This window comes from Motacilla alba, chromosome 4 (genome assembly GCF_015832195.1).
Source record: "Motacilla alba alba isolate MOTALB_02 chromosome 4, Motacilla_alba_V1.0_pri, whole genome shotgun sequence".
Taxonomy (NCBI): Eukaryota; Metazoa; Chordata; class Aves; order Passeriformes; family Motacillidae; genus Motacilla; species Motacilla alba.
The window spans coordinates 45,697,899-45,720,242 of record NC_052019.1 but is presented as its reverse complement, the minus strand read 5'-3'; the positions used below and the strand labels follow the sequence as shown (position 1 = coordinate 45,720,242).

At 39.6% G+C, this 22,344-nt stretch overlaps 1 long non-coding RNA gene across 1 annotated transcript; it reads right to left on the bottom strand.

Moving 5' to 3' along the window:
- Positions 1–647: 647 nt before the first annotated feature.
- Positions 648–14,548, bottom strand: LOC119700530. The gene is made up of 3 exons (XR_005256797.1): positions 14,446–14,548; positions 13,617–13,840; positions 648–2,156 (listed from the first exon to the last, which is right to left on the bottom strand). It is a non-coding gene; the product is annotated as an uncharacterized LOC119700530 (long non-coding RNA).
- Positions 14,549–22,344: the final 7,796 nt, after the last annotated feature.

Here is a 22,344-nt window from a genome sequence, read left to right as displayed (position 1 = left end):
CAACCTTATGAACATAGATGAATCTAAAGTCAGTCTTTGGAAACTTTACTAGCATTTAAATGCTTCTGAATCTCAAGAGACTTCCAGATAATATTTCTATGGCCCCATATTTTTATTTTCCTGAAAGTGGGGATATTTTTTACCCATGATAGATACCAAAAATTATCTTTGAGAGAAAGCTTATTCAATGGTTAAAAGTGTGGCTCGGACTCTGGAAATCTGAGTTTGTATTCTACTCAACTACAGGTGAGCCTTATGATGTTGTGCTATGCATTTGATCATTCCTTGGCCCATTTTCCTTCTCTAAACTGAAGAAAATAATATTTTCATGCTTCATAGAAGGGTTATGAGCATAAATTAATTAATATTTATGAGGTACTAAAGGGATTCTGATGAGTACCGTAAAAAGGCTGACTTATAAACAAAACCCTCTCTGTGTTCTGCGTTTCCCCTGATATAGCTGTTTTTCTCTACTTCCTAAAGCAAGGACTTTTTTTTCCAGAGTAATATTTTTTAGTTGTGACATTTCTTGATTTTACTTGGGAACAATAAGTACTTGTACATTGCAGTTCCAGCAATTATTTTTATGCATGATATGCTATATATGAAACTTTCAGTGTCCTTTATAGCCAAACAGAACAGAATAGTTTCTTTTAAGATTTATTTTTAAAGCCTGTGAAAAAGCACCAGACTTGCAGCTGACAAGGCAGAAGCATAGCACCTTTACACATAAAGCAGAGGGAGGATGGGAAGCAGAGAGAAGAGCATCATTTATGATTATCATTCAGTCCTCAAGAGGGCTGACTCATGGCTGAGACTGCAGAATAAAACCCAGCATGTATAAATTCTGCTTTCTTACTCCATCTGCACAACAGAGGTTTGCAAGGTGTCACTGAAGTTATTTTCAAGTTTGGGTGACAAGCAAAAATAAACAAATCAGGCTGATGTCTCTCAAAAGAAAGCAGATGAGCCTATTTTTTCTCTTCTTAATAGGTTAAGCTTGAACCACTTTATTGGCATAAAACCCAGGAAACCTTTAGCAGAATTTATCCCTGCTGAGCATTTTAACACCAGCCTTGTGAAAGAAATCATGTGTACAAGTTAAGTTTGTTTGTTGACTGAATGTACTTATTTCTCTAGGTATATTTATGATGACACCCAAACATTATGTAGAAATGAGCCACGCAGTGCTATTCTAAAATTCACATAGGAAATATAAGTTTTCAAAACATGCAGGGAAAGAAATCTTTTGACTACTGTAAAAAGCAGCTTTAAAAGCTTGAGAAAATAAAGGAATTAAAAATCTTTTCCTATGCTTGATCAGTATTAGGAATAATAGGAAGCAGTGTGACACCATTCAGACAAGCAGACTGTTTAAGTAAGCTCCTAGTCAGGGGAATTCAGTCAGCTCTCCAATTATCCTTCCTTCTGAAAGTCACTGAGCTGGATGATAAAGAGCTGTAGAAGAAGGAAGCATTTTAAGCCACATACTGCCCCTTGCAGGTCAAACAGAGTCCATGACAGCTACATAAAGCAAGGATAGAAGCACACAAATCCCTTGCCGTGTAATACGGAACTTCAGTGAGAGATTTGGTAGAGGCGCTCTGGAAGAATTTATTTGGCATCCTTGAGAGAGAGCAAATTTCAACAAAGTTAGCTTTGTCACCAAGGAGGAAGTTCTTAGCAGCAGGCATTTATGTGAGAATAACCAGGATTGCATGTCCAGGTGACTGGTAGCACAGCAGGATGTCCTGGTTTTCCCACCACAGCCATAAGCATACAGAAATATCAGCATGTTGAGTAAATGCTCTTGATGACAAAAACAACCAAGGACACAGCACGTGGTCAGCTTGGGACTGTACCAGGGTGACTCCTGGCCGTGGGGAAAGACATGTGTACTTTTAAACCATCTTAATCACACCTCAGGGTTTCTCTGGCGCCTGATGCCAGTCCCTGCTGCCCTGGGACAGGTCTACACTGCACTGACAGCAGCATTCCTTGTAGGGTGGCTCTGCTGGCAAGGGTTGTACCCTGTTCTTCCCCTTTGCTGAGGGAGAAGTGTAGATTTGATCATTTAAGTTTCTGTGGCCACGAGTTACTTTTCTGTAAAAAAAGATGTCTGTGAGGCTACTCATGCCGAGGGCTTGACTTCTCACCTGGAGGGGAAAAAAAAAAAAAAAAAAAAAAAAAAAAAAAAGAGCAGGTCAGGCTGCAGAATTCTCCAGACATTATGTACACAGGAGAAAAGGGAGAACCAACAGTCAGGAGGGGAAGGAGGGCAGCAGACCTGCCATCCCCTGCACACTGTGGCTCCTGGAGCCTCAGAAGCAGGCAGGCAGGCTGGAAGGTGGCACAGTCAGGGTGACACTAGTTCAGTGTGCTCCAGTTGGCACGCTCCCCAGGCTGTGGTCCAGCAGATTTCCACCTCAGTTGGCGCTTTCAAGCTTCTGTCTGCATTTGAGCAGCACCCCCCTCCAGGGCACCTGTGCTCTGCAAGTTTTGAAAAATGAAATATGGGAATGCTGGCCTCTGGGTCTACATCTCAATTTGTATTTGAAGGGAAGGGGATTCACAGACTTTCTGTTGAGCTTGGAGAAGGCAGGGAGTGGAGAAAAATGAGTTTAACACATATGTAAGAGGTGGCCCTCATCTCACAGCAGAGATACATTCCTGCTGACATTTAAAATTAATGATTTGTCAAGGGCACTGGAATTATACCCTAAATAAAATATTCTGAAACATCCCTATTGTGCCTGCATTATATATCACAATAACTCCCTAGCCACAACCTGGGCTGATATAAAAAGCAAAAGTAGTAAGAAGTGAGAGATTATGAAAAACTAATCACTTTCCAGTCAGTAGGGCGATGGAGCACTTCAGCAAGAGAAGATCACCTGGGATTTGTGCTCTGGCTCATATGCTGCTGGGCTCGTACCCGCTCAGACAAGTGGGCAAGAGAATTTTTTGACCTTGTTGAAAAGGTGACTGAACTGTCTTGGTTTTGGTTTTTAGGTGCAAGGTCAGTTGATTGAACTGTTTCCATGAAGCATTATGAATAGATGAGAAGCTTCCCTGAGAAGGGAAGATTAAGTAATGGTATTCACTAAATTAAGTGTAAGTTTAAAAAATGATGTGGAATTAATGGAACATACTCCTTGATGGGAAATTTAACTGCTCTATTTTAGTAGCAGATGATAAACATATCATTAACAGACAGATAATAATCATAGAACCTAAGCTCAAAGTAATTATTTACTATTTTCAGATTTTTACATTTTTGCAATATTTGTAATTAAGTATTTTGTTTTAAGCATTCTATAGCAATCACAAATATACATATCCTATATATTTGTATAGGATTCTCCATGAAAATTTTCGTAGAAATTTGCTAATTTATAACATGAGTTAAAATTCTGCTGAAAAGGTCTGAAATTATTAAAAAAAAAAAGAAAATGTGCAACGAGTACATGCATACGACATTAACTTGGGGACTCAAAACATTGTGTATCTCCAGATTTATTTTGTTTGTTTGTTATGACTGTAGTACAGAATTTAAAAGTCAAATTTTGGCAAATCTATATTAGAACAAGTACCAGGATCCTAGGAAAATTAAAAGCGTACTAATATTCTGTATTTCGGCACTTCATCATTTTCTACCTTTAGACTTCCCAGAACAAATACAAACTTGATGTCTAATTGGAATAAATGTATTCAACTATTTCTTAAAAAGTCTTGCAAAGATAGAGGAAAAGGATATTTGAATTCCAAAATCTGTATGTTTTCAAGCTAAACTCGCTTCTACTTCCAGGTCAGTCCGGTCCTCAAAGCTATAGACACCTGTCACTCAGGCAATTAAGGAGAGATAAGCCACACCCTCAGCATGTCTCTTAAAGTGCTAAATGTAACTCTCTGGTTTAGCGGGACAGAAGCACACCACAAAGTTCAACTAATGAGCCTCATCTGCTCTCAGATAGCTCAGATCATGTCTGGTTTGATGTCACAGGCATCAGAGAACCGTGTCTGATTTCGGTGACCAAAGGGTGTGGGAAAATCACAACAGTCAATTAAACCAAACCTTTTTCTGTAACTTGACCATGAATTTGCTTTCTCAGAGCATGGCTGAACCATTCAATTGTCTAGAACCTACATTTGATGAAACAGCATTCCACTTGCTTTGTCTTAGAAGTTAGCTCCTTCTCATATCTTCTGGTTTAGGATCTACATATTTTGTGGCTTTAATACTGACCCTAGAAATGCACCGAAAGAAAATCTTTCCATGTTAAAAAAAAAAAAAAAAATTCAAGGATTTTGACCCCTACAATAAAAGGCTATTGAGGAAATTTTAGGATAATTAGAAAAGCTCTAAACACCTGGAATTCTTCTGTCAGGCCCTTTGGTTGCTAATACAAATAAAAGCACAACTGAATCATGAGAGGCTTCCTTCTGGTTTTGGACAGCAGTTCCCACACCTTTTTGAAAAGGGTACTGTAGGCACCTGAGACAGTGCCCTGTCCCATTTCATGCATGCTCAGGTCACACACTCAATTGCACACCCCCACAAAAAGTCCGTTGTTAACCTTCATGGACACATCAGGGCCCACTGTGCAGAGCTCATCCTCACACTTTCTTCTCCTTTCATGCTTTTCATTCTTCATCTGTAGCTTAGCATGCTGCATTATGTATGTTATAATTCTGCTTCAGCGGCCCAACACCCTGAGGGCCAGAGAAGCCAGAAGTTCTTTTTGGGAGTTTAAGTTTCACAGAATTTTTGTGCCATGAGGCGAGAGCCTGCTACTGACTAAAAAATCTGAAGTGCATGTGCTGTGCTCAGAGTAATTTATTTATTTATTTATTAGACGGGTTTTGGCAGAAGCCTTTCCTGAAGGCCTAAGACACACTGCTGAAAAAGTAAGCTGAACCTTCAGAAATATTGATCTTTCTTCATTCATGTTCAAGTCACAGCTGCCACATAGCCTCCTTTGGACATCTATAGACATACTGATCTGTCCCAGCTGCTCAAGATGCTTGTCTGGGACATGAGAGAGATGAAAACTTGGATCCGGGAATCATCCATTTCAGGAAGAGGCTGGAACTTGGGACTCTGAGTAACCTGGTTCTAGTGAAATGTTACCTGCTCCTGGCAGGGGGCTTGGAACTAGATGATCTTTAACATCCCTTACAACCCAGACCCTATGATTCTAATTTTTATGAATGATATGCAATTTTATAGGCACCATTTAAAGATAAAAATATAGTGCTGTAGTGTGCAAGTGACAAGAGCACTTAAAAGCCTTATTAGCCAAGAGAGAAATAATGAAATTTTAGGATTTTTCACGGGTAACATAAAGAACTGTTTGAGTACATATTCTTGTATAGAATGAATGCTTCACTTGGACTTGGCTGGAATGGCTAGAACGATGTAGTTGCATTTATTAAAAAATAAGAGTCATGAAAGGAAGGAACTTCTTAGGTGTTTGGGGCCAAGAAGTAGCTTCATCCTTTTATGTGTTTATTACAGAGACATTTTCCACAGTTTAGTTATCTAAACTTCTTGGACATTTTGAGTTAATTTTTACTTTGAAGACCACTAAGGAAAATACCTAAGGTGTAATTTTAAACGTTAAGAGAGCATAACTCCTAAACAAAAATGTTTTCTGAAGTAGTTTAATACCAAAGAAGTATTTCTGATTATATCCCACCTTTTTATTAATTGAGCAGGGAATTTTGATAATTATCTTTGACCTATCCAGTTAAAGGCATCATATAAACATTTAAGGGCAACCAACAGATCATGAAGTCTGGGACTATGCAGGGTTATCAGTTCAGAAGGATGTGGTGTTGGTTTTATTTCAAGTCTCTTCAATACTGATGCGTTACTTAGCACACCAGTTCCTGATAACAGGAATGTCAAGTTCAGTTGTATCACAAGGAAACCTCTAGCCTTCTTAGTTTAAGGGGTGAGTCTGGAATTCAAGTACACCTGGAAGTTTCCAATGACAAAGAGAACCTAACATATCCCAAAATGCTAGTCTTTTCTAAGCCAGACCCATGTTGGTTGCAATTGGAACCCTGATATTTGAACATTTGCCTCTTCAGGCTAATTCTTGTAATTTAGTTTCTTTTTGTAATTACAGAATGGATTGTTTTTGTTCTGCATCCAGCAGGACCAGAGGACTCATTTGCAACCAGTGTCCCACTGCTTCGCTCTTTGGACTGACAGGGAACCAAGTCCTCTGATTTCTTCTCCTGTGCAGTTAGCACAAGAGCACAAGCCAAAGGCTGAATCTCTCTGCTGACAGCTGGTATGCCATAACAAATCCATCTGGACTTTTTCAGACTTCTGAAGAGCCCTTTGGGTACAGCTCCACCATGCTCCTCCAGGTTTGAGATTATGGTCCCTCAAAGCCAGCTTTGCACCAATGCTGCTTCATTTGCTCTCTGTTGAGGCTCAGCTAATATGCCTGACAGGACCTGAGCTGCTTTGAGCAGGTTTGCATCTCATTTATCAGTCACAGGTTTAACAACTGCAATGGAGAGCTGAGTGTCCCAGTACTAAATCCAGTCAGGTATTCAGCACCTCCTCTCTCAGACACTGTTTTTGAGCCCCCAAATGTTTAGCTCTTTAAAGAACAGGACAGTGTCCCATTTATTTTGTTCCTCTAGTTTTAAATCCTGTATTAATGCTGTACTTGTTACTTGGCTGGCCAAATAAGATCATGACTATTATAAGTCAATGGCTCGGAAGCCTGGGGTTTAATACTTCATATAAATTCTGGCACCACTCAATTTTCTCAACAACATGTTCTCAGAGTTAACTGAAATGCCAAAGGGGAAAAAAGTGTTCCCATACATTAATGTGATATGGAAAATTCTGGTACTACCTTTGACAAAGTTTTAACAAGATGTATAATTCTTCTCATTAGCAAGCTGAAGAGGTATGCATTTTCTGTTACAGATGCAAATGTAGCATTTGTATGGATCAGTAAATACTTCTCCACTGCAATGTAAATAGGCTTGACAGTTTGAATTTGCCACAAATTTCAGTGATAATTATGCAAATGTCATACAATACCAAAGGAAAACAGTTTCTTAAAATATTCATGTGGGAATATTTGTTATTAGAGGAGATACATAATATTCAAAGTGCACTGGCCAACAAATGACTATGACAGCTCTATTCTGCGTGAACAGTAAGGAATGCTCAGTACCGTCCCACATGCTTGTGGTCACAATAATTATTACAAATCATTCTTGTTAGTCTGCCTCCAGGGGTATGGCTGTGTAGTCCACCCACAAGAGATCCAACAGCTAAGTATGCACTGCCATGCAGACTGCCAGAATATGCCACTATGTCCGGACCACTGTATGCCACAGAGGTTGCTACAGGACGTGCTTGCTGTCATAACCTGAAGGAAGAGGCATTATCTGTGACAAAGACATTTTTCTTTTACTGGGCCTTTCAGAGTTCTCAGGGAAATTCTCACCTCATTTATATGTCTGCAGATTAGCAGCAAGGGAATTCCATATATAAAGTTTCACTATGGAGGGTGATGAAATCCACTCAGTCCGGTATTAGAATTGTAACATTTTTGCTATTGTAACAGTAGGCCTTTAGCCTCACTTTTTTAGATGTTCATATTTTACATGACCACCAGGTCAATATTGGCACAGGGCACTGCCTCTGCACTATTGGGAAACCCAGTGTCTTCAACTGGCAATATCTGGGGATACACAAGAACTCTGCTCAGTCCTTTGTGACAAGGGACCCTTGGCAGAATGAAAGATTTCTGGCATTTCGACAATTTTAAAAAGTAGCTTCTTGACAATGCACCATCAGCTGTTGGCTCCTCTTCAGTATTTAAAGGACCTGGATACCTGGATCTCTCCTGACAAGGTCACAGGGCTGCCTGTTTCGGGGAAATACCACTATGAGTCCACCTGGAATACCTTCTAAAGATGCGCAAGCCTAGGAGGTGCTAATAACCCCTCTGAAGATAAGGAGAATAATTTTCATTGAGGTCTGCGGAAACAAAAGCAAAAATATACGAGTAATTCCTTTTAAGACCCTTTCATATCACTGTGATCAGGATTCCAGGTTTTTAGATTAACCCATGATTGATGATAAAAAAGCTGGCCTCTACCCCAGGCCATGACCACAAAGAAAGTGGCTATAAAATGAGTGATGTGAATGATACTTGTGCAAGCCCTTAGTCTGCAAAATTAGAGATTGGAAAGAAGAAAGTGGATTGACAAAGAAATAGACCCTTGCCTCAGAATGTTTCCTGCAATCCTCTTTTATCTAAATTGTTTTGCACCAGGAGAAGTTGGTCAAAGGTTGTCACACTAGGGGAAGAGCAATAAAATATGATATAAATCATATAATCTTTACTGCATTCATCCTGTTAATGATTATCTCCCTGGCAGCTGATGTCAGGAGCAAATTACACTACAGATGAAAACTCTAATTTCTGATCTGGTCTCACCATTCCCTCTTTATTTCATAGTGTCACAATTGTACAGGCTATTCCTAAGATGAACTTCCTGCACTTCTGTTAAAGTTGTTATAACTGCATTTAAATTTTGTAAAACTAAACTGTCTTACCAATAATAATGATCTTTAGCACAAGAATATCTAAGAAACAGGACATATGCTGACTGAATCAAACATCACTGCATCCTTTCAGCCTAGAATACATCTTGGTTTAGACAATACAGAAAAATTCACTTGATGCCATGAGTATGTATCTAATCTCCTACCATACAGAAAATATCCTTCTGCATCTGCAAATATCTCTGTATTTATTGTACTGTAAGTGTCCAAAGAATCGAACGATAAGCCTTAGTATGGCAACAACTGTAAAAATTCAAAGCTCTGCCTCCAGAAGATTTTCTTGTTACCCATTTGGACTCAGGGTTAGCATTTCCCTCAGCTGGTCTAGTGTAAGAGAGAGGGTAGCGTTCAAGAGGAACACAACATACAGACAAGGGCAATGGGCTGTTCTGATCTCTTGAGGGAGCCCCTGTTTTACCTTTTCCAAAGGAGCACATTCAGTGCTACTCCACAGCCATGCTAAATGATCAGCAGCTGAGTTTTGTTGGCAAGAAGCAAAAAGGCCCTGTACCTCTGTGGCATTCACCTCTGTTCAGAGATTATTCTCCCATTTGGATAGTGACCTGCATCAGCAAAGAGTCTCCTCAGCCCCTTCTCAGCCACACAAACAAACTCAGCACTCATCTTCTGTTGCTCAGATTTTCAGTGAATTCAACTCTTAGGCAGGCAGCAGAGGTCAAATCAACACCCTTAGGATCATGCAGGATCTGTTTTCCTCTTATTCCCTCAGCTACTGCATTTGGGTGTCAGAATCACAGCCCCCAGAGAGCTCCTTTGAAAGAAATGATCTGTGTAGTCCTTTCTTCCTGCACGTACCAAGAGCTGAAAAATTCCCTCTTCTCCAAGTCATGTTGCTAACACAGCGTGTGCAGTGCAGCTCCCCCAAAGGTGTCCCCCACACATAGAATTCAACAGGTCCCACTGCACCTGTGCAGCTTTTCTTCCTGTGGCCCTGAGGTCTTAACATACCCTAGAGATTAAGAAGTGTTTTCCTCCCCAGAACAGATGTCTCTAGTTATGTAGTGTACTCACAGAAGCCCTGCAGTAGCTATGTCTTCCACATGCTTTCAACATCCTTGCAACTTCCAAGGCTCCCTGATGAGCAGCTATTCCTGTGAGCCAATCCAGCCACTTCTGCAGCCCAACAGAAACTGTGCTGTGAATTCACACTCTCTCTCAGCTTCACTGATAGGAAAAGCAGAGCTGGGTACTCCATCCAACTCTTTGTACTTTCCTACAGAATCAAAGCCAAAGCACACTTCATAGTGATTTCTAGATCTACGAAGATCACAAGGCTACAAAGAAGGAATTCTGAATTGTTATTCTCACTCTGACACACCTCTCCTGGCTGCATTGTTATGCCATGATCCAGTAGTTAATTTGAAATATATTAATTTTTAACAAATTCTGTCATTATAATAATAATAATAGACAGCAACAGTTAACTAGTACATCGTATTAGGTAGGTGACTCTGACCATCACATTATTCAGAACTGGTTTGAGTATCCCTATACAGCTGTGTTCAACCCACCACAAATTATCACTAAAGAGGGAGTGCTGGTTCCCAAGTCACAGTATCAGTAAGGAGTTGAATCCTTTTGCTATGCCATTCCATATATAATAGCAATAACCATGCTATGACTATAATTTATCTTTCAAACAGTTATCTAAGTAATTTTCATATCATGTCTTTTACTATCCTTGCTTTTTCTTATCTGTGGTGCGTGTCTCATCTGTAATTTAGATCTTCGCAGGTGCTGCCAGGCTAAAGGTACTTTGAGTTTCTCAAGGGAATCTCTTGCTAAGGACATTTCTATTTGCAACTTCATTTTTACTGTCCTTGTTTGAAATCATTGCTGCTGATCACAGTAATCAGCATTTTAGCAAAGCTTCTCTTTTTATTGCTCCTCAAATACGGTCCTCGTTCAAGACCCCTTAGCAATGTTAGAAATGTTTAAGCTCACCTGCATTGCCATGTCATGCTATAACACACACACTAGCCATTTCAATACTCTGCAAGAAACAAAAGCCCTTTTTTCACATCTGTGTCAGGCCTTGAGTGTACTGCCTGGCCTTTGAGGCCCTGACCAGCCTCACCTCAGATCCCCATTCACATCCCTACCTATTGGGGCCCTATTTAGGGTCAGGCTGGGCTTCTCCCTTATTCCCTTCTTCAAGCTCTGTCATAGCCTGTGCATGGGCAAGGACTCAAACTCTGGGCAGACTTCCAGCTAGACCTTAACCCTTCCTCACCACTGTTAGCACCCAGGTGGTATTCTGGTGCTCTCTCAGAAATCTCCCTCTTAAGGGTGGGGACTTTCTTCAAGGCATTATAAGTTTTTGGTCCTGTAACCTATAGGACCTATAGGTTATAGGACCTATAACCTGGTCCTATAACCAGGGAGTCTATGACTTTCCCTTTGAGGAATGACAGCTTCTTCCTTGACATCAAAACCAGCCTACTCTGAAGTCCAAAACTGTAGCAAAGGAAATCATTAGGGTTTGAGGAAAAACTGCTAGTCCTGAAGTGTGCTAAATATCTGTTCTGTGGCCACACAAAGTTTTGCAAACTTTACATTAGAGATGGCGTAGGGACTGAGATTTGAATCTGAAATCTAAGATGCTTCCAGGATGTAGAAATATTTCCAGGAATACTTATGTAGTCAAACTCCAAGGCTATGCTCTGTTTTATTGCACAATATAACATTTTAATGCTTTGTCTTCAGCTGACACTACTTAAGAATTTGGAGTTCTCATTGGCTTGCTTGTTTTTAAGTGCCTTGCGTAGAAGTACCTAATCTCAGCAAAAGCTTTCATATTCTGAGCTGTGAGATGCCAGTAATAGTGTGATAGCTCATGATGCTGCCACACACATACCATGGAAAGACATAGTAATGCAAAAGTCACATTGCTGCACCAATTTTACAAATAGCTCAAAGTATGTTGATTTCTCTGTTTATAATGCTAATGGGAGCTCTCATACCCTTCTTTTTGACAGAGAAGTATCCAGTGAAGGATATTGGGATGAGGTTAAATACTAATCCAGTAACTTTCTGGTCATATGAAATGAAGCCTTGTAACATCTGTCTTGCACCCAGGCAAGGGAGAATAATAACAGGAGAGTATCTTATGGGAGCACTGGATTTAATTTTTGTTAAGAGGTTACAGTACCCAGGTCTCCTGAATTGTGAATGTTTTTCTAAAAACTGTCAATAAACTTATGGCAAACTGATTCTTTTTGCACTGAACCTTCAAGAATATGAAAAATAAGCACTGTTCTAAACACCATTAGCACATCTTCAGAAAAGTAATTTCATTACTTCTTTAAAGCAGTGCAAGACATGTTGCTTCTTTAAAATGCACATTGCTGTTATTCATGGCACTCTTTCCTTCTGCTCATTGCTCAGGCTATTCTCTCATTCAGCATCCTATTAGCTGGTCAGTTTGAACATGAGTCTTTCTTGATTTGAAATCCTTGTTCTACCAGTAGAAAATTAATCTACTTACAAAATTTCTGATTTGCTAATCCAGAGGAACAGCATGCTTTCCCAGCTTGGAACCCAGCATTTCATGACAAAGCCAGCTATACTACCTTTTGTGTTTCTGATTAAAAATGCCTGCTGGCTCTTCCTATTAACAGCTCCCTAATGAATGAGAGTTTAATCATTGTACTGCCCACCAGTCAGAAACTGCCACCAAAGACAATATTTTAGTCCTGGGTATGGACAAATGCTTCTAAGCATCTCCACTAAACAACTTGCTTCTGCAAGTGCTCCCTCCTAAAAGCTCATGCAAGAAGCATTAACACTAATCACTGGAAAACACAAAAATAAGACAAAATTAAGGCTTTGACATTAAGGACTGTACAGGTATATTGTTGACTAGGACTCCGAGATTGAACAAAGGCAGTCATGGCATAACAGAATTGATGAAAACAGCTTCAGGTAACGTAAGAAAGCAACTGAGTAAGTGTACGTCTCACTGCAGTGAGAACAATAAGCAGAGTCAGCAAAGTGTGAAATGGAACCCCACAGTCCTGTGCTAGATAGTGCAGCACTTCTCTTAGATAGCACCAGAATAAGTACTGAAGCCCTGAACAGCTAAACTTTGGGTGTCTATATATAGTCTTGTAAATGATCCCTGTGTACATGAGGTTTTTGAGAACAATAGACTAGGATCCTTTTTCATTACAGAGAAGTAACTTACAGATATCAGGCACAAGCAGTGACACAGTTCAAGTTATGTAGTAATGAAATGTTGGAGTCTCGCTCTAAAGACAGCTAGGTAAAAAGAAGTACCATAGATCAATTCATACAAAAGTACATTTGGGAACCAGAAAGACTGAATGCACCTTAAGTATTAGCACCATTAAACGCCTAAATTCAGAATAGGATGGCAGGGAAACATTATCATTCTGCTGTTCATGAGAACACAAGTTACAGGAGAGGTCACATAGATGCATTAAGAGCCTGTCATTTTAGCCTGTTAGGTTGGCTTTTCTTAAAGGAAAAAAAATCCAAAACACTGAAAGATGTACCTAAAACCACAGAAGTTATCAGGCATGTGCCGGGCAATCTCCCAAACAAAACAGCATTTGAAATTTGGGGCCTTGTTCCTACAACCTTGAGGTTATTTAGCTGAAGGCCACTTTTCAAAATCATTCTGTGGTAATAAACATTTATATCAGTCTATTTTTTTATACTAGCACCCTTCTCCATATGTGAGAACACTAATGCCCTTTCTGTGTAATTTAACAACCATTAAAGCCACTCCTGATGAAAGAATAAAGTCCAACTAGTTGCAATATGATAGAACCTTTTCTAACATTTCAAAATGTACTGCTGAATCCTGAGTAAACTATTAACCTGTTTATCTAGTTAATTGCAATATAATAGTACAGAAACCCTCCTGAAATGAGTACAGTTTCCATTTAAGCAATGTGCTGCACTTAGAGCCAGCAAAATACTGCAAATCTATCAGCCTAAGTCTAAAACAGAACAGTACCTTGATGTAATTTGCATAACCAGACACATTGATTGGGGTTCCCTCACTGCCACCTTCATACTGCTGCAAACTCATTTGTTCCATACTTCTGGGCAGGAGAAGAGAACAGGAGAGTTAAATCCAGTTGTCATCAGGGCAGCATGGATGGGAGGAGCACAGCCTGGCTTTTCCACTCCAGTCTGAGCAACTGGCCAACAGTAGAGCAGATTATCTTCACAGTGAAGCTAGTGTGAAGAAAGAGAAATTATACTAAATCAGGAGGAAATAATTTTGTTCTCCACACCTGTTCTTCATTGGCATGAAAGTGAAACATCTGTTCCTATTTATAAATGAGCAATGAAGCTGCCACAGAGTAAGACAATGGAAGCTTGTCCTCATGAGAATAGCAAAAGTACCTTTACAAGATAGGCAGTTCACAAAAGCAGCATGGAATTCCACATTCTGGAACAGTAAGGTAAATCATAATCTGATATAAAAATCCCTCAGAGCCATATTTCCAACGCTGCTGGGGTTACTTAACTCACAACTTTTGGAATTCGATTATATAAGGTGTAGAAATAATCACACAGCTCTGGGGACAGGCACAAACACAGGTCTGGTGCTGGCTGCTCTTGTGTTGATGGGAAATGGACACGAGAGGCTGCACGTGGAAGAGGAAATTGAATCAGAAGTGTTACACACACATCTGTCATTGAGTCATGCAGGTGCCAAAAATAAACTAACCAAAAACCAACCAGATTTCTTCATTAACTGCCCAACCAGGAAAATATTTTTACATACATCCATCCTCCACTGCATATATATAGAAATCTTAGTGAACAGACCTCACCTTAGAAAGCAAGTTCCTTTAGCCATCACCTCCTTTGACCACTCTCTTCCCAGCACTTTTATTCAGAGCAGCTGAGGCCATTTCCTCTGCTCCCTGGTCATTGCCTGACTTCACCTCTTTCTTTCTCTAAATCCTAGCAGATCAAAGGATTTAGAACTGTATTTAAGAGACTAGTTCATGCTGTTCCCAGGCAGAAGGGGGCTTTAGTGATTTGCTGAATAAAAGCACTTTCTTTCCGTTGCTACAATGATTTCTGATGCTACTAAAGCTGTGAACCTGTGCTGGAAAACACCTGAGAGGGTGAATTTTATAAATTTTTCCCTAATAAAAGGCACTGATGTGTGAGGTGCTTTACTGACCACAAAAGAGGAATGGGAATGCTTCGAGAAGACATTATATTTAGTGTTGCAGAAACAAATCAGAGATAGTAGAAACAACGGTCTGTCTGAATTGAGCTAGTTCCCAAGCACTTGATTAGCAAAGAGTATGACCAGATAGTACCCCATTTACTGGGACAGACAGTACCCCATTTGGCTAATCAGAGGGCCTGGGATGTAGGGCTGAATGTGGGATCAGCACCAATTGGAAGAACTGCTCTAATCCCTGCTTCACTGGATGATTTTGCCCTGGGTGAGGCTGTGGGATTAGTGATAAATTTTATTTTCTAGAGGAATGATGGAGCCCTGCATTTACAGTCATCAGATAAAAGGCACATGGGCATAGAGAGAATTTGCTTGGACACCACTGCTGGTCACGTGCACGAAACAACATTACAACAAAACAACTCCCCTTTTCTTCAGGACTTCTTTGATGTATATCTCAGGAGACAAAAAGTCCTGAGCCTTACTATACTGCAGGAAAGGGCTGGCACAAGGTGAATGCTGACACCTAGCTAAATGAGGCAATGGCAGTAATCCAAATGATCAGAGAAGCATAACCAGAATATTTCTGTTAAAGTGAGTCTGCAAGCCTGCAAGACTAGATCTAGTCAAGGGAGCAATACTGTGTTTAATAGGATTCCAGGAGGGCAAAGCTGTAGCAGGTAATACATACAGGCTTTCAGGATGACCCTGAAATGCCTGTACTGAAATCAGCATATACTGATTTTTCTTTCTACTACTTACATTTTCTTGTAAATTAAATTACAATTTCATTGTTTTGGTGGTTTGAGGTTTTCGTTAGGGTTTTTTGGTTTTGTTTGGGTGGTTTTTTTGTTTGTTGGGGGGGGGTCTTTTTTTTTTTATTTTTTTTATTTTCTGTAGATTCAGTGCTGAATTGGATGCTTGAGTTCACTAGGAAGCACTTGAAAAACAGGGCTGGTTGTTAAAATGGTTCATGTGAATCTGGGAGTCTCAGATGAGTGTGTGCCAAAATAGTGCCACAGGACAATAGGGAACAGCTTGTGCAGCATGTTAAACTCCAGTGAGTCTGCCGGAAGGCAGGGCTCTGAACTCTGCTTTCTCTGCAGTACTAAATGTGCAACTGTCTGTTAGAGGAAGATAAGAAAACCAAACTCCATCTTGGCAAAGCAGAAAAAGGCCTTTCTATTTCTCCATCTAGAACATTGAGAGGTTTTTACCTGGTATACATAAAACACCACTATTAAAATGTTCCACATAGTCAGAAGCATTCCTTTGCAATCTAGGTGAAATATTCCCAGAGTATCAGCAATTCAGATGCACTGGGACAATGGACAATGGACAATTGGAAAATTAAGAAGGAAGAACCAGGGGGTGGAAATAAACTTCACTGTTCTTTTACATTAACACCTTTGTTACAGAGGCAGTACAAAGACAGTTTTGTTTTGAGCCACTCCATAACTTGTAATTAGCTTTAGTTTCTTCTCCTATTTTTCTCTCCTATGGTCCATGTGTGAAGATTTGAACACCTTTGTCAGTAACAGAGATATTACAGACCAAAATACATGAAAGGAAGAGGGTGACATAGCTTTAGGAAGAAAACAGCTGACCCTCCAGCTGGAGTAACAGACTGAGATCTTGTACAGAGATGCCCTTACAGTCAACTTGATGTACAAATTTTTACATAAAATTAAGAAAATCATTACAGTTTTGTCTCTGAGATAAGTTTTTGTTGACATGTACCACTGTAGTAGTGTATCTTCCTCAAAAAACTTATTTCAATTCTGAAAGTCATGTTGAACTTAAAGGTGTGAGAAGGATTTCAATAGATTGCACTTTGGTTTATTGTTATCCTAAATAAATGCTTCAGAAACCATCTTCTAATCTTGGAAAAGTAAGATATGGTCATTGTAAAACTATGCTGAACAGTTTGTCCTTTGACTTTTTAATCTTTAGACCGATTCTTCAATATTGAAAAACCTTGTTGACTGCATAGATATGAGTTCTGATAATTCAGTTCTGATAACCTTGTCTGAGAGTCCAAGAAGCACTTTCCTCAGCAGAGCAGACATTTTCATGGAATTTTTTAACCTAAAATAACTTTATTTGAACTTGTGTCATTATGAGGAGGAAGCCAGCAGAAAGAGAGCCTGTCAAGTAATATGAATTATGTGTAATCCAAGTTACATATATTGGATTACAAATAATCACAATGAATAGCACATACCTACCTGCCCACATGGCTGTGCTGACATAAGTGTCCTTACACTTCACTTCATACTCCCCCTTCCATTTTTTAGTGCCCTACTTTTCGCTTGTATCTAAAATCAGCAGATAGAGTCTCTGGGCAAGGACCAAGCCTCTGCTCTGTCTGAAACCATTAGGCTGCTCTTGAATGTACGTACATAAATAGGATAAAGTTCTGTGAGGAAGAAGCATCAAACATTCTATGTCTAAATGTTGTCCTTAGATCTAGTAATAAATGGAGGCCTGCAATTCTCTGCTATACTTCTTGGTCTCTCTGCAGTGAATAAAAATTGTATTCTCAACTTCAGAAACAGCTTAAGAACTGCATTTACAAAATGTGTTATGTGTTTATAAAAGACATTAGGACAGAGGCTGAAAATATGGTGGTTTTATTCATATATATCATGGATCTAAATTATGGACATGTATCCATAATTTCTATTATTTTGATGTATAATTGCTGTTTCTTGGTATTTTTTTGTGGTTTATATTGCCAGAAGATCTTGGAAAGAAGTAAAGGTAGCTTCCTGTTAAAGTCTATCTTTGGCATTTGAGGAAAAAGAAAATAAAAATGTAAATTATAGCAAGAAAGGAAAGAAGGTTCTGCAGGAAATACCTGGCTGTACATCCTGTAGTTTATCCTGGAAAACACCAGTATTTAAACTTCTCCATGGACAGCAGAGGCAGCAATCCTACAAAATTAGAAGTGAATTGGTGCATATGATCCAATCTCCTTTGGCATGTGATTATCAGTGGAGAAGGTGTCTTACAAGAGGTTAAAACCTCAAATAGAATCCAGATAGCCCAAGACACTAATAGGTTTTTTCCTCAATGGTAAGCCTTCTTCGCTTCATTTGGTTTTGGATATAAAGGATGCAACTCCTTATTTGGTTTTAGAAAGAAGACTAAATACTCATCATCTGTAAGATCTCAAGTTACTGTGTTTCTTTGATTTTGCTTGTGCCTCTTTTTCTTCAGTGCAATCTTTATCAAGTGCTAATGTTTGCTGGTCTTTTTATTTATGTCCTTGGCAACCTCTCCTGCTGCACAGAAGCTCAAAGTAATCAGTTATATACCTGAAGAGTAAAGATGACCTTATTTTTCTGTGGGAATATCTATTTTGAATGCTGCTGGTCATAATAAAAATTAATTTAAATATGAGAACTTGCTGTTGGCCAAAAAAATTTACTCCCAGATCAGTCTGGGTTTGCTAAAACAGAAAGGAATAATATTCTTTCTGTGTGAAAGCATTTGGCTGATTCTTGCTCTGAAGGACTGTTTTTTTCTTTAAAAGCAAGGGCAAGTTCAGGGGGAAAAAATGGAAAGGAAGCATTAGTCAAACCAGTAATGGTATCTGGTCAGCCTGCAGTGAAGGACGTGACTCCCAAATCACATCAAATAAATACTGTTCATTTCAGAGCCCTCTTCCTTATGCGACACCTCTTTCAGGCAAATGTGCTATCGGGTACTCCCAGTGCATACACCTCATCACCCCTCACATACACCCCAGTTTGTGAAAGCATGTGTGAGGAGTGATTTAGGAACTTGCCTGGGAATAAGTCCACTGATCTCTATCTCCTGCTCTACCCAAGCACTGCAGCACCTGCTGCTGGTGGGTGTGGAGAGGTAAGGACTGATGAAAATAGAGCTAGTCCGAGTCAGGGAGACATACTGTATGCAGGGCAAAACAGATGGAGCAAATGTGGTGGAAGTCCCAAAGACATGGCTTGTTCAATTTCCATTTTGCATTCTAAGTGATTCAACTGGGAGGGAGGAAGGGAAGAGAGCCATATCTCTAACTGCTGACTTTCTTTAATCCTCCAATCTCTTCATTCAGTTTGAAATGCCTTAGTACAACCACAATCCTGTTTGCAAAGGGGCAAAAAGAGGATTTTTAATATAATAGTATACGAAGCAGTTTATGTAACTGCAATTGTTTTCTTTTTCATCAGCTTCATCACCCTGGCTAAGAAAATGAAACAGGTAACAGACTTGGAAGTAACCTAAATACATGTTGGCAGGCAATTGCCCTGAGATTACATCTCCAACCAAGCAAAAATGTTAAACTGTTGTATCCTCTTTCACTAACTTGGTTTCCTTTAAGAGACTTTCCTAGTGCTGGAAATCACACGAACAATTATTTATCTGCAACGTGGAATAACTTCCGGTGCAGCTTTGGCAGCAAAGGACCACGTGAACTTATACAGCAGAAGAGATCAGAAATCTTCTCAGTCTGCTGTTCTGCTTCTCAGTGGCTGGCATAAGATGCTTCATAACAACATCTATGTCCTTTTACTATGAATGCTACCATGAAAGAGATATATGTGAGAATAACAAGAAAAGTATCCTTCTAATTTGTGCCAAATTTGCTGTCTTTGAAAGTCCTATAAGTTTCCTTGCTTTCCTTCCTTCCATATGATGGCATAGTCAAGCTATCTTAACCTAAGCTACACATTATTTTTACACTGTTATTATATACTGTTGCTCTTTTTCAGATTCTGCAATAGTTTGCTATTGACTGTCTATGGAATCGCCCCCAATGCAAACAGCTGTAAGAGTGCAAGTTTCACTCTCTTAATCTCTTTTAGTGATTAAAAGGATGATTGGTTTTTTCATCCTGCCTTGCCAGTTAGTTTGATGACTTATTTTATTTCCACTGTATCTTTTCTAGTGAGATGAGAAACCCACAATTAACTGTAACTGAAAACATGCATTCAACTGAAAACACTGTTTTCCACAGTAATCTCCATTGCCTGCTCAATGAAGCCAGTATCATACTTGGATTTTGTACTGACTGCTCCATGCTGAGCAGACACCACTACTGGGCTGACGATTCATTTTCACTCCTCTGGCCTCTGAACTTCCCCTGACTTTCAAAGTAGAAAGCAAGTACAAATAAGCTTGCCCTGAAGGTTAACAGTTTCAGTCTGGGGCCAGTTGAGGTAGGAAGGAAATCTTACATGTCTCCTCCATCAAAATGCTTTCCTTCTTCTGCTCTGCTTTCTAGACATAGAAATGGATCAGTACAAGTGCATACTGAGTGACTCAGCCGTGCTTGAAGGCAGAGGTGGCACCTCAGGGAACTGCAGCTCAGGTAGATTAAAAGTAGTGTCTTTATATCAGGTAGATTAAAAGTAGTGTATTGAATTGCAAGTGGAGAGAGGAGGTGTTATAAGACATCACTCTCCCTCAGAAAACAAAGTGAAGAGAATGGAAAGCAGGTTTTTCATTCTAGAGGATAAAATGCCTCCAAAAGTTCATCAAGGAACTTCACATGGAATTTCTAAAATGCAGTATTTCATTTTCCCATGGATCTGCTGGTATGCCAACATATCCTGGAAATTACACCACAGTAGCTTATGTCTCACTTTTGTTCAGGAATTTGTTAAACAAGATACATGTTGAGTGATTTGGAAAAATTGTCTGTATGAGTTAAATCATATTTTGTTGATACAGTAGAATTCTCCTCAGGCATGTTTTTAAAGACATTGGAAGGTGAAGAGTGCTTAGCCATTAACTGTAACTGTTCTAATGGCCAATGTTGACAAGAAAAAGGGTACAAAATTGTAAAAGTAATAAAACATGGTAGAATTGGAAAGTTGGATGTGTATTCACCACATCCAGACTATTCTGGTTTTGTGTTAAAGGCTAATGATTAGAATGGAACACAAGGAATCTCATCTTGGTAGCAATGCAGTGGAAGATGAAGTTATATAATAGAATATGATAAGATACAACATCAAATGATACCATCATGATTAAGTTGCAGAGGAACTTCTCAAAAGGGCATGTAGGGATAGGTTTAGAGGTAATGGCTTTAAACTAGCAGGGTAGGCTCAGATTAGATATTAGAAACTCTTCACTGTGAGGCTGGTGAGACACGCCCTGTCCTTAGGAGTGTTCAAGGCCAGGTTGGATGGGGCTTTGAGCAACCTGATGTAGTGGAAAATGTCCCTAGTCATGGCAGGAGGGTTGCAACTAATTCTTAAGGTCCCTTCTAACCCAAGCGTTCCTAAGATTTTATGGAAAGTGTTCATTTGGTAAGATACACGATACAATATCTTATCAAGAACGTGATGTGATAGAGCAAACCAAATGAATGCAGTTTGACTTGCTTTATTTACGTAAATAGTATAAGAGATGGCAATTCACATTTCAGGGCACAGAATTTCCAGGAACTTGAAATATGAAAAAAGAGGGGAAGGAAACAAAACCTCTGCTAACGGTAACTCACAGCACTTCACTGAGAACAGGCTTTGAGGTAACTCCCCTCAGCCTCAACCCCAGTGATAAATACTTCTAGCAATGACCTGCTGGGGAAATACAGCAGAACCCAGAATAAGTTGTGGGGCCGCACTGCACTTCAGCTGGAGTGTTATAGACAGAACTTGTCAGTCTGCAGCAGGAAATAATGCAGTCCTCCCGAGGCACTGCATCCAACAGTATCCCGCAAACTGAGTCCAGATTTTAAAGATCTGAATGGGAATACAAATATGGCTAAACAAATCCTGACTTTCTCAAGTCAGTTCAAAACATTTGCACTTTGAAACAACAGAAAACTCAAGACCTTGTTTTGGAGTTAAAACTGTCATAGAAAAGATTGTGAGTGGAACAAGTACCACTGCAAGCCAATAATTACTAAGACTTGTGAACTCTAGGGGATTAATGATTGCTAGAGGATTCAAAGCCAAAAGATAGAGACAAAATCAGTCATTACAGACACAGGAAAACACTGGACAAGGAAATAATTTCTGACAATATTTGTTTCTGACCTGGTGGAACAACACTCTAACCAGTTTCATATTTCTCAGTTTAATTTCCTAAAGATTTTTTTGGTAGGGGGCCACAGGGGAGAAATCTACAAGTGCAGCTGTGCCAGCAAGCAGTCACAACAGCAGATTGCTTCATGTCTTCTTATTTTGCAATGAAAAATCGAAGAAGTGTTATTTTAGCATAAAGAGAGACAAATTCCTCCTGCTGGAGGCAGAAAGGATCCATTTATTATTCCAAAATCTTGCAGTAAGGGCACTTCAGAGAGCAGATGGGAATCAGAGGTCCTTAGACTCTGCTGCCCTCATGTTGCCTTTAAGTCCCTGGACACAGGGAGACAAAGAGCTCCTTGGCATTGACCCAGTAAGTGTTTCATGTTATTCCAAGGATGACTTGGCTCAGAGGAGTTTCATTTGTTGTGAGTTGCAGTGTAGTTTTTCCCTTTTTTATTTTTTAATATATTTCATTTATTTTCATAATAATGAAAGTCTTTGATGCTTTCCAGAGCAGTTCTTTTCTCATT